The 9,123-nt window shown below is 39.3% G+C and overlaps 1 pseudogene across 1 annotated transcript; it reads left to right on the top strand.

Annotated features, from left to right (window-relative positions):
• The first annotated feature begins 5,124 nt into the window (after positions 1 to 5,124).
• LOC311632069 (ornithine decarboxylase-like) lies at positions 5,125 to 6,789 on the top strand (annotated as a pseudogene). Its single transcript has 2 exons — positions 5,125 to 6,235; positions 6,471 to 6,789. The product of its transcript is annotated as an ornithine decarboxylase-like (transcript).
• The last annotated feature ends 2,334 nt before the right edge of the window (positions 6,790 to 9,123 follow it).

Genomic DNA, 9,123 nt, shown 5'->3' on the forward strand with positions numbered 1-9,123 from the left:
CAAAGAAAATTTACCTGTCTTCTAAAATTCAGTAAAAGGCACTTTAAATTTGTATAAATCATTTACAGAGAGTTGATAGATACACCATAATTTATATTTTGGGTAAATCTAGATTCCCATATAATGAAGCCAGTTTGTTTAAATCAAGATAAACCTGTAAATACTTAATAAGATAAACCCAAATCAGGTTATATAAGTGATTGTTTTTTTTGAAAATATATTTTATTGATTTTTTTACAGAGAGGAAGAGAGAGGGATAGAGAGAAACATCAATGAGAGAGAAACATTAATCAGCTGCCTCTTGCACACCCCCTACTGGGGATGTGCCCCCAACCAGGGTACATGCCCTTGACTGGAATCCAACCTGGGACCTTTCAGTCCGCAGACCGATGCTCTATCCGCCCCGACTGGCGTCTAGCAACCAGTGACGTTATGCGGACTCCTGACGTCACTGCTGTGTGGAGGCGGAGCGGAGGTCGGAGTGAGCAATGAGCGCGGGGCAGGAGAAAGGATACTTTCGCAGATGCATGTAGAAAAACAGGAGGATTAGAGCAGACGGGACACGGCAAAGGTGGTGAGTGCTGGTCTGTCTCTGGTGACACTACCTGGTGCTCTCGGCCGCCCTCATGATGACTGAAGGTTCTCAGTCAGTGGCAGACCCTGCTCCAGCCCAGATCCAGGCCCCAGCAAGCCCAGTGACAGTCCCCAGGCAGGTCCCAGGGGGTAAATGTCTGATAAAGGGGTAGGAGGGATGTCTGGTGAAGGTGTTCAGTGGCACAGGGGTGGGGGATCACTTAAAATTACACAGGAGGATCAGAGGGGGCAATCAAAATGACACAGGAGGATCAAAGGGGGTTAGAAAAATGGTAATCCCCCCTCTGATTCTCTTGTGCCATTTTGATTCCCCCCTCTGATCCCCCTGTGTCATTTTAAGTGATCCCCCTCCCCCCACCTTGATACATGAGAGATTTGGTCCACTGATTCTGAAAGAAATGGAGTCACAAGAAATTCACCAGGAAATTCAGGAATTGGATTGTTATGATGATGTTCCAGAAGATGATGACATGATTGTCATTAAATAAATGAATAAATTCTTGATACTGTAGGATTCACAGTTTGGTTTGTGTTGACAACTACTGTACTACTGTACTGTATACAGGTAATTCATTTCCTTTATTTTCATTTAACAATAAATGTGTACCGTATTCTTCTTCAAGGAAAAATAAGACATCCCCTGAAAATAAGACCTAGCGCATCTTTGGGAGCAAAAATTAATATAAGACACTGTCTTATTTTCGGGGAAACAGGGTAGTAAATATATACTGTGTTCCAGGCACTATGTCAGGTTTTGGGAATACTGTGCTAAGTAAACCAAGACATCTTCCCTCAGCCCATGAAGTGGGGCATAGGTCTAGTGGGAGAGAGAGATTTAAATTAAATAATCCCACAAAGGAGGAAGTAGTCACAGATTGAGTGGGATGTAAATAGTCTGGGTGAAAGGAACAAGGTTCTATGAGAACACCCAAGAGGGGAACCCAAGCTAGAACAGAAGTGGGTTGATCAAGGAAGCTTACACAAGGAAGTGAACCTTAAACCAAAGAAATGTAGGAGCTAATGGGGAGGAAGTTAGTGAGGAGAGCATAGTACACTGGGGAAATAGCATGTGCTAAGGTTGACCATGTGGCCAGGAGAGCTCAGCAAGTGTGCCAGACTGAGGAAGCACCAAGAAGGAGTTTAGGGAAGTCAAGTAGACGGAGAAAGTTCAACCAGGGCAAGAGTCACCAGGGCTCTAAAAGTCATATGAAGAATTCTTTTCTTTATTATCCCTTGAACTAGAGGCCTGGTGCATGAAATTCATGCACTTGTTGGGGGTGGGGGGGTGTTTCCCTCAGCCCAGCCTGTGCCCTTTCGCAATCAGGGACCCCTTGGAGGATGTCCAGGGAGTAGGCCTAAGCCAGTAGTCAGACATCCTTAGCGCTGCTGCGAAGGCAGGAGAGGCTCCCACCACCACCATTGCACTCACCAGCCTGTAACTCTGGCTTCTGGCTGAGCAGTGCTCCCACAAGGGGAGTGCACTGGCCACCAGGGGATAGCTCCTGTGTCGAGCATCTTCTCCCTGGTGGTCAGTGTGCATCCTAGCAAGTTTTGCATATTAGCCTTTTGTTATATCGGATAATAAGAACCTGTAGAGGAGTTTTGTTTCATTTTGTTTATGTTATTGTTTAATTAAAGAATAACATCATAGAGTAAAATGCATATCTCTTTAAGGGCACAGTTCAATAAAAATTAAATATGTGTACATTGTCTGTTACACCACCTAGATCAAGATATAGAACATTTCCATAATTTCAAAAAGTTCTTTCATGTCCCCTTTGAGTTAATATACCACCCCCTCTCCCAAAAAGGAAACACTATTCTTTTATTACCATAGATTATTTCTGTCTGGCCTTGAACTCATAGGAATGGAATCATACCATATATAATATTGTGTCTGGTTTATTTCATTTAACATTATGCCTGTAAGATTCATCCAGGGCATCACATGTAACAGAAGATTTACAAGAGTTTGACTCAAAAAGGAAACAAAAATGTAAACATTAGTCACCGCTCTTAACTACTGGATTTAGTGGAGATTCGTAGTTATCATCAGCTGGCATAGTAGTTTAAGGGACACTTGCATACTTGCTCATCCCTAACTATAATCTTATTTTCAACTTAGGATTCTTTTTCTGCCTTCTCTTCATCGCATGGAAAGACTTCCAGACAAACCATTGGTGAACTTCATTCCAGATTGTTGCTAAAGTAAAAGGGTCTTTCTTATACTTTCTTAGGACAAATTCAAGAAATATCTGTTCAATAAGATTATTATTTTAGTTTAAGCATCTGGAAGGAATGGCAATTTCATATTTTTAAATGCATCTGAATAGGCAATGAAATTGTAGTTTTATAATACTGTCTTTATTCATATAATAACCAGACTAATTAATCTCTAAGATCCTTAAAGTTTATTAATTAGATCTATTAGTGATGGTTTTGTTGATTGGCCTCTATTATCTTTCCCTAGAGCTGCATTTCAATGGAAATGTCCAGAAAAAAAAAGAAAGAAAGAAAGCAGCTTCCTAGTTCTGAAACCTTGAAGATTTGAAGATTCAGGTATTTGTGAGCATCAGATAACATCTTTTACCTAAGAAACAAAACAAAACATAACAAAAATACCCCACATGAAATTGCTTTGCAAATGTAACAGATTGTTGTTACTATCAATTCTTATTAGTGACTTTATTCACTTCAAAGGTACATTATTAATGCTTTTGTTTTACTATGTGTAAATCCTTTAACTCTGATTATATATTTACTTAATTGCTATGATTAGCATGTGGAAGTCTATAATTCCTCTGCATTGAAATATATGGGAGCTTCCAGTCAAGATATCAAAATTACAACTAAACTACAGAACCACCATCATTCAGAACCACCTAAATGGAAGTCCTACAACTACAGAATTAAAGAAGAGACCACATTGAAAGTGGTAGGAGGCCAGAAATACAGAATGGGCTAGTCACACCTTCAAATTATATGAAACGTTAAAGGGTCTTCTGTATGAAGAAGAAAAAAGATAAAAAATATGAACACTAAAATGGCAATACATATCAACAATTGGATCTAGGAAACAAAATGAACAAGCAGAACAGAAATAGACTCATAGATTCAGAGAACATTTTGATAGTTGCCAGATGGGAGGGTTTGAGGGGATGGGTAAAAAAGGTGGAGGGATTAAGAAATACAAATTGGTTGTTACAGAATAGTCAGGGGGATGTAAAATACAGTATAGGGAATATAGTCAATAATATTCTAATAACTATGTATGGTGTCAGATGGGTGTGAAATTATTGTGATGATTACTTAGTAAGTAATGTAATGTCTAATCACTGTGTTGTACACCTGAAACAAATATAATAATGTATGTTATCTGTAATTAATATAATAATGTATGTTATCTGTAATTGAAAATTTTTTTAAATAATTTTAAAAAGAAACATAGCCCTAGCTGGTTTGGCTCAGTGGATAGAGCATCGGCCTGCAGACTGAAGGATCCCAGATTCGATTCAGGCCAAGGGCACATGCCAGAGTTGGAGGCTTGATCTCCATTAGGGGGCGTGAAGGAGGCAGCCAATCCGTGATTCTCATTATTGATGTTTCTATCTTTCCCTCTCCCTTCCTCTCTAAAATCAATAAAAATATATTAAAGAGCTGAAACCGGTTTGGCTCAGTAGATAGAGTGTCAGCCTGTGAACTGAAAGGTCCCGGGTTCGATTCCGGTCAAGGGCATGTATCTTGGTTGCGGGCACATCCCCAGTGGGAGAGTGCAAGAGGCAGCTGGTCGATGTTTCTCTCTCATCGATGTTTCTAACTCTCTCTCCCTCTCAATTCCTCTCTGTGAAAAATCAATAAAATGTGTATATATATATATATATATATATATATATATATATATATATATAAGAAACTATCCAAGGGTGGGGAAACTACCCAAAACAAAACATAAAATTATTGTATTGGCTTTCTGGATGATTATTAAGATATTACTGTTTCACTCTTGTATGAACAGGGTTTTTAAAAATCTTCTTTTGCTTTAAAGTATGAAAGGATATAAAGTGAAAGTCTCTCCCATTTGTCTTCCAGACCATTCCCTTTCCTCAGGCAACCAATTTGCTATTTACTTATGTAGCCTTCCACAAAAGTTTTATACAAATAAGTGCATATACTTAACTGCATTTCCCTTTCAGGGGTACAGATGCTACATTCTATTCTTTTTTTTTTTTTTTGCACATAATGAGCTTCTTTATCAGAAAAAAAATGAGTATCTACTTCATAGAATTTATGTGAAAATTAAATAAAGTTAACATATGTAAATCACTTTAAAAAATGCCAGGCAAGTTGTAACCTCTATGTTAATTTTGTTGTTGTTAATCCTCACCCAAGAGTTTGTTTTTTTCCATTGATTTTTAGAGAGAGTAGAAGTGTGTGTGTGTTGGGGGGGGGGGTTAGAGGGGGATAAGGAGGCCTCCATGGGGTCAGCCTGAGGTGCCCCTGCACTCTTAGGGCATTTCTACTGCTGTACCAAGAGGACACCCATCTTCTGTGGACTTGGAATTCCTGGAGAGATGCATTTATGAACAACTGGTAATAATTTCTTAAGTCCTTCCTCTTCCTTTTCCTTTGTGCTGTGTTTTGGAACATCCAAAAACCATGAACTTGAACAATGTTAGTAATGAAGAGTTTGACTGCTATTTCCTCAATGAGGGCTTTACTGCCAAGGACCTTCTAGACCAAAAAATTGACCAAGTCTCTTCTTCCAGTGATAAGGATGCCTTCTCTGTTGCAGATCTGGAAGACATTCTGAAGAAACACCTGAAGTGGTTAAAAGCTCTTCCTCAGTATACCCCCTTTTATTCAGTCAAATGCAGTGACAGCAGAACCACAGTGAAGACTCCAGCTGTCATCGGGAGAGGACTTGACTATGCCAGCAAGACTGAAATACAATTAGTGCAGAGTCTTGGGGTGCCTCCAGGGAGGATTATCTATGCAAATCCTTGTAAACAAGTGTTTCCGATTAAATAAGATGCCACTAATGGAATCCAGATGATGACTTTTGATAGTGAAGTTGAGTTGATGAAAGTTGCCAGCTCACATCCAAAGGCAAAGTTGGTTTTACGGATTGCAAAGCAGCCCGTGGTCTCGGTGTTAAATTTGGTGCCATACTTAAAACCAGCAAGCTTCTTTTTGGAACAAGTGAAAGAGCTACATATTGATGTCATTGGTGTCAGCTTCCACATGGGAAGTGGTGTACTGACCCTGAGATCTTCATGCAGGCCATCTCTGATGCCCCCTATGCCTTTGACATGGGTGCTGAGGTTGGTTTCAACATGTATCTGCTGGGTATTGATGGTGGCTTTCCTGGATCTTAGTACAGTAATTAACCCAGTATTTTACAACAGCCTCCAGAGTGACACTCATCGCTGAGCCAGGCAGATACTATGTTGCATCAGCTTTCACAATTGCAGTTAATTGCCAAAAGACTGGTAGCAAAGGAACAAACAGGTTCTGATGAATTAAGTGAAAAAACCTTTATGTATTACATAAGTGATGGAGTATATGGATCGTTTAATTGCATTTTCTATGATCATGTGCACATGAAGCACCTTCTGCAGAAGAGTCCCAAACCAGATGAGAGGTATTCTTTTTGTTTTATTTTTATTTTATTTTATTGATTTTGTACAGAGAGGAAGGGAGAGAGATAGAGAGTTAGAAACATCGATGAGAGAGTCATCGATGAGCTACCTCTTGCACACCCCCTACTGGAGACATGCCCGCAACCAAGGTACGTGCCCTTGACCGGAATCGAACCTGGGACCTTTCAGTCCGCAGACCGATGCTCTACCACTGAGCCAAACCGGTTTCGGCGAGAGGTATTCTTCATCCAGCATGTGGGGCCAACCTGTGACAGCCTCGATTGCATTGTAGAGCACTGCAGCTTACCCAAGATGCATATGGGGGGACTGGATGCTCTTTGAAAACATGGGTGCTTACACAATTGCTGCTGCTTCTATTTTCAATGGATTCCAGAGGCAGGCCATCTACTGTGTGATGACATGGTTGGCATGGCAACTGATGTGGCAAGTCCAGAATGACTTTCAGCCCGAGGTGGAGAAGCAGAAACACCAGTGCTCTGCTTGTGTCTGGTGGCTGGGAGAGTGGGATTTCAGCTCCTGTTAATGTGTAGATGCCATTCTTGAAGCTGTTATGCAAGTGTAGCTTGAATTAAGGGGCTTGGAGGGACCATTTAACTTAATTATTGATAATTTTGAAATGTCTTTGTAAGTGGGGTTGGCACAGATGGAACAAGGTGGAAGGCGTAGGTGACAGGGTCACACTTATCTGTATTCCTTTGGAAACTATTTGAATTTTGTTTTATATTGATTTTTATTCAATTTTAAACATGCTACTGCAGAGTGCCCTTTAGCTGCTGGGCAAGCATTTGTAGCTTGTACATTGGCAGAACAGGCCAGAGGCTTAGTGTTGTGACCTGTTTTAACAACAAAGTACCTTGAAAATTAAAAAAATAAAATAAACATTTATTTTTATTGATTTCAGTGAGGAAGACAGAAGGAAAGATAGAAACATCAATGATGAGAGAGAATCACTGATTGGCTGTCTCCTGCATAACCCACACTGGGGATCGATCCTAAAATCTGAGCACGTACCCTGACCAGAATCAAACAATGACCTCCTGGTTCATAAATCAACACTGAACCACTGAACCACACCAGCTAGGCTCTATATTTTTATTGCTGTGTAACAAATCCAAAATGTTAGTGGCTTAAAGCAATATCCATGTATTGCCTCACAGTTTCTATATGTTAGAGTCTGGGTATGGCTTAGCTGGTTTCTGTGCCTGGGTCTCACAACGGTGACGTCATTGTGTCAGCTGGGCTGCTTTCTCACCTGTACACTCAGCAGGAAAGAATTTTCTTCTACAGTAAGTGCTCTCAAGTTGTTGGCAGCTGTAGAATTCATGGCAGCTTGCTTCTTCAAAGCCGATGGGAGAGTCTGCTGCTTGGAGGATTTCTTCAGGGAATGTATATGTTCTCTGTTTTTTAAAAAATTGAGATATAATCCATATATTATACAGTCTATCCTTTTAAACTGTATAATTTGTGGGGTTTAGTATATTCACAAAATTGTGCAACTAACAGCATATCTAGTTCCAGAATATTGTTATCACCCCAAAAGGTAATCCCATAATTAATTAGCAGTCTTTCCTCATTCTCTCCTCTCCCCAGCTCCTGGTAACCACCTATCTTCTGTTGTTATGAATTTGCCTATTTTCAACTTTCATATGAATGGAATCATACTATATGTAACTTTTTGTATCTAGTTTTTCTCTTAACATAATTTTTTCAAGGTTCTTCCACATGGTAGCATGTATCAATATTTCATTCCTTTATATGGCGGTATTCCATTGTATGGATATACCCTATGATAGATATTTAGGTTGTTTCCAATCCTTTGCTATTACAAACACTTGTCCCATTACAATCAATAGTGGATATCCTTGAATAAACATTAAGAATGTGAATGAGTATGTATATCTGTATTATAAATTTCTAGAAGTAAAATGGTGAAGTCAAAGGTTTATACATCAGTAATACTGATAGTATTGCTGAATTATACCATTTATATCCTGTCTTTTAAAATACTGTTTGAGGAAGTGATATGAAATGGCAAAGTGGAAAATGCACTGGGTTCTGGACTTCGTTTTGCCACTAAGAAGAGAAGTTAGCATATAGCGGTTATTAAGAGCATGGGCTTTGGAGGCAGACTGCCTGGGTTAGAATCTTGGTTCTGCCATTTATAAATTAAATGACCTTAAGAAAGTTAAATACTCTGTCTCAGTTTCCTTATCTGTAAAATAGAGATAGCATTAATATTTTGTGTGGGGATTAATGAGATAATACATTAAATACTTTTATACCAGTGCTTGGCACATAGAAAGTACTCAATACATGTTAACTGTAATTATTAGTTTCCTGTTTGATCTTGGGCTACTGCCCTTTCCTGTTTATTTTATTTTTTCCATCACCATTTGTCTCTCTCCCCTCCCTTCCTCTCTGAAATCAATAAAATAACACTTTTTAAATGAGCATTTTGTTTCAATATAGCTCATATGTTTTCATCAGTATTTTTTCATGTTTTTACATGAACTGTTTACTAAAAGGAATAATTGTTTTATTATACTCATTGTCCTTCCATTTACTCAGCTGATTCAAATAGGTTGGGCAAACCATGATTAAGCTTTTCCATATAGGCTGTTATTCCATACCGGGATGTTTATCACAGGACATAGGAATTCAACTTTCATGCTGCTCTTGAGGATGTTCTCTAAGTAGCAAGGCCTAGAGCAGAAGTGGGGAACCTTTTTTCCTGCAAAGGGCCATTTGGATATTTCTGACATCGTTCGCTGGCCTACCAAAATTATCAACTTAAAAATTAGCCTGTTATATTTGGTCAAACATTTCACTCCTAATGTCTTGGCAGGGCCAGACCAAATGATTTCCTGGA

Source organism: Pipistrellus hanaki (genome assembly GCF_964339955.1).
Source record: "Pipistrellus hanaki genome assembly, chromosome: 13".
NCBI classification, from domain to species: Eukaryota; Metazoa; Chordata; class Mammalia; order Chiroptera; family Vespertilionidae; genus Pipistrellus; species Pipistrellus hanaki.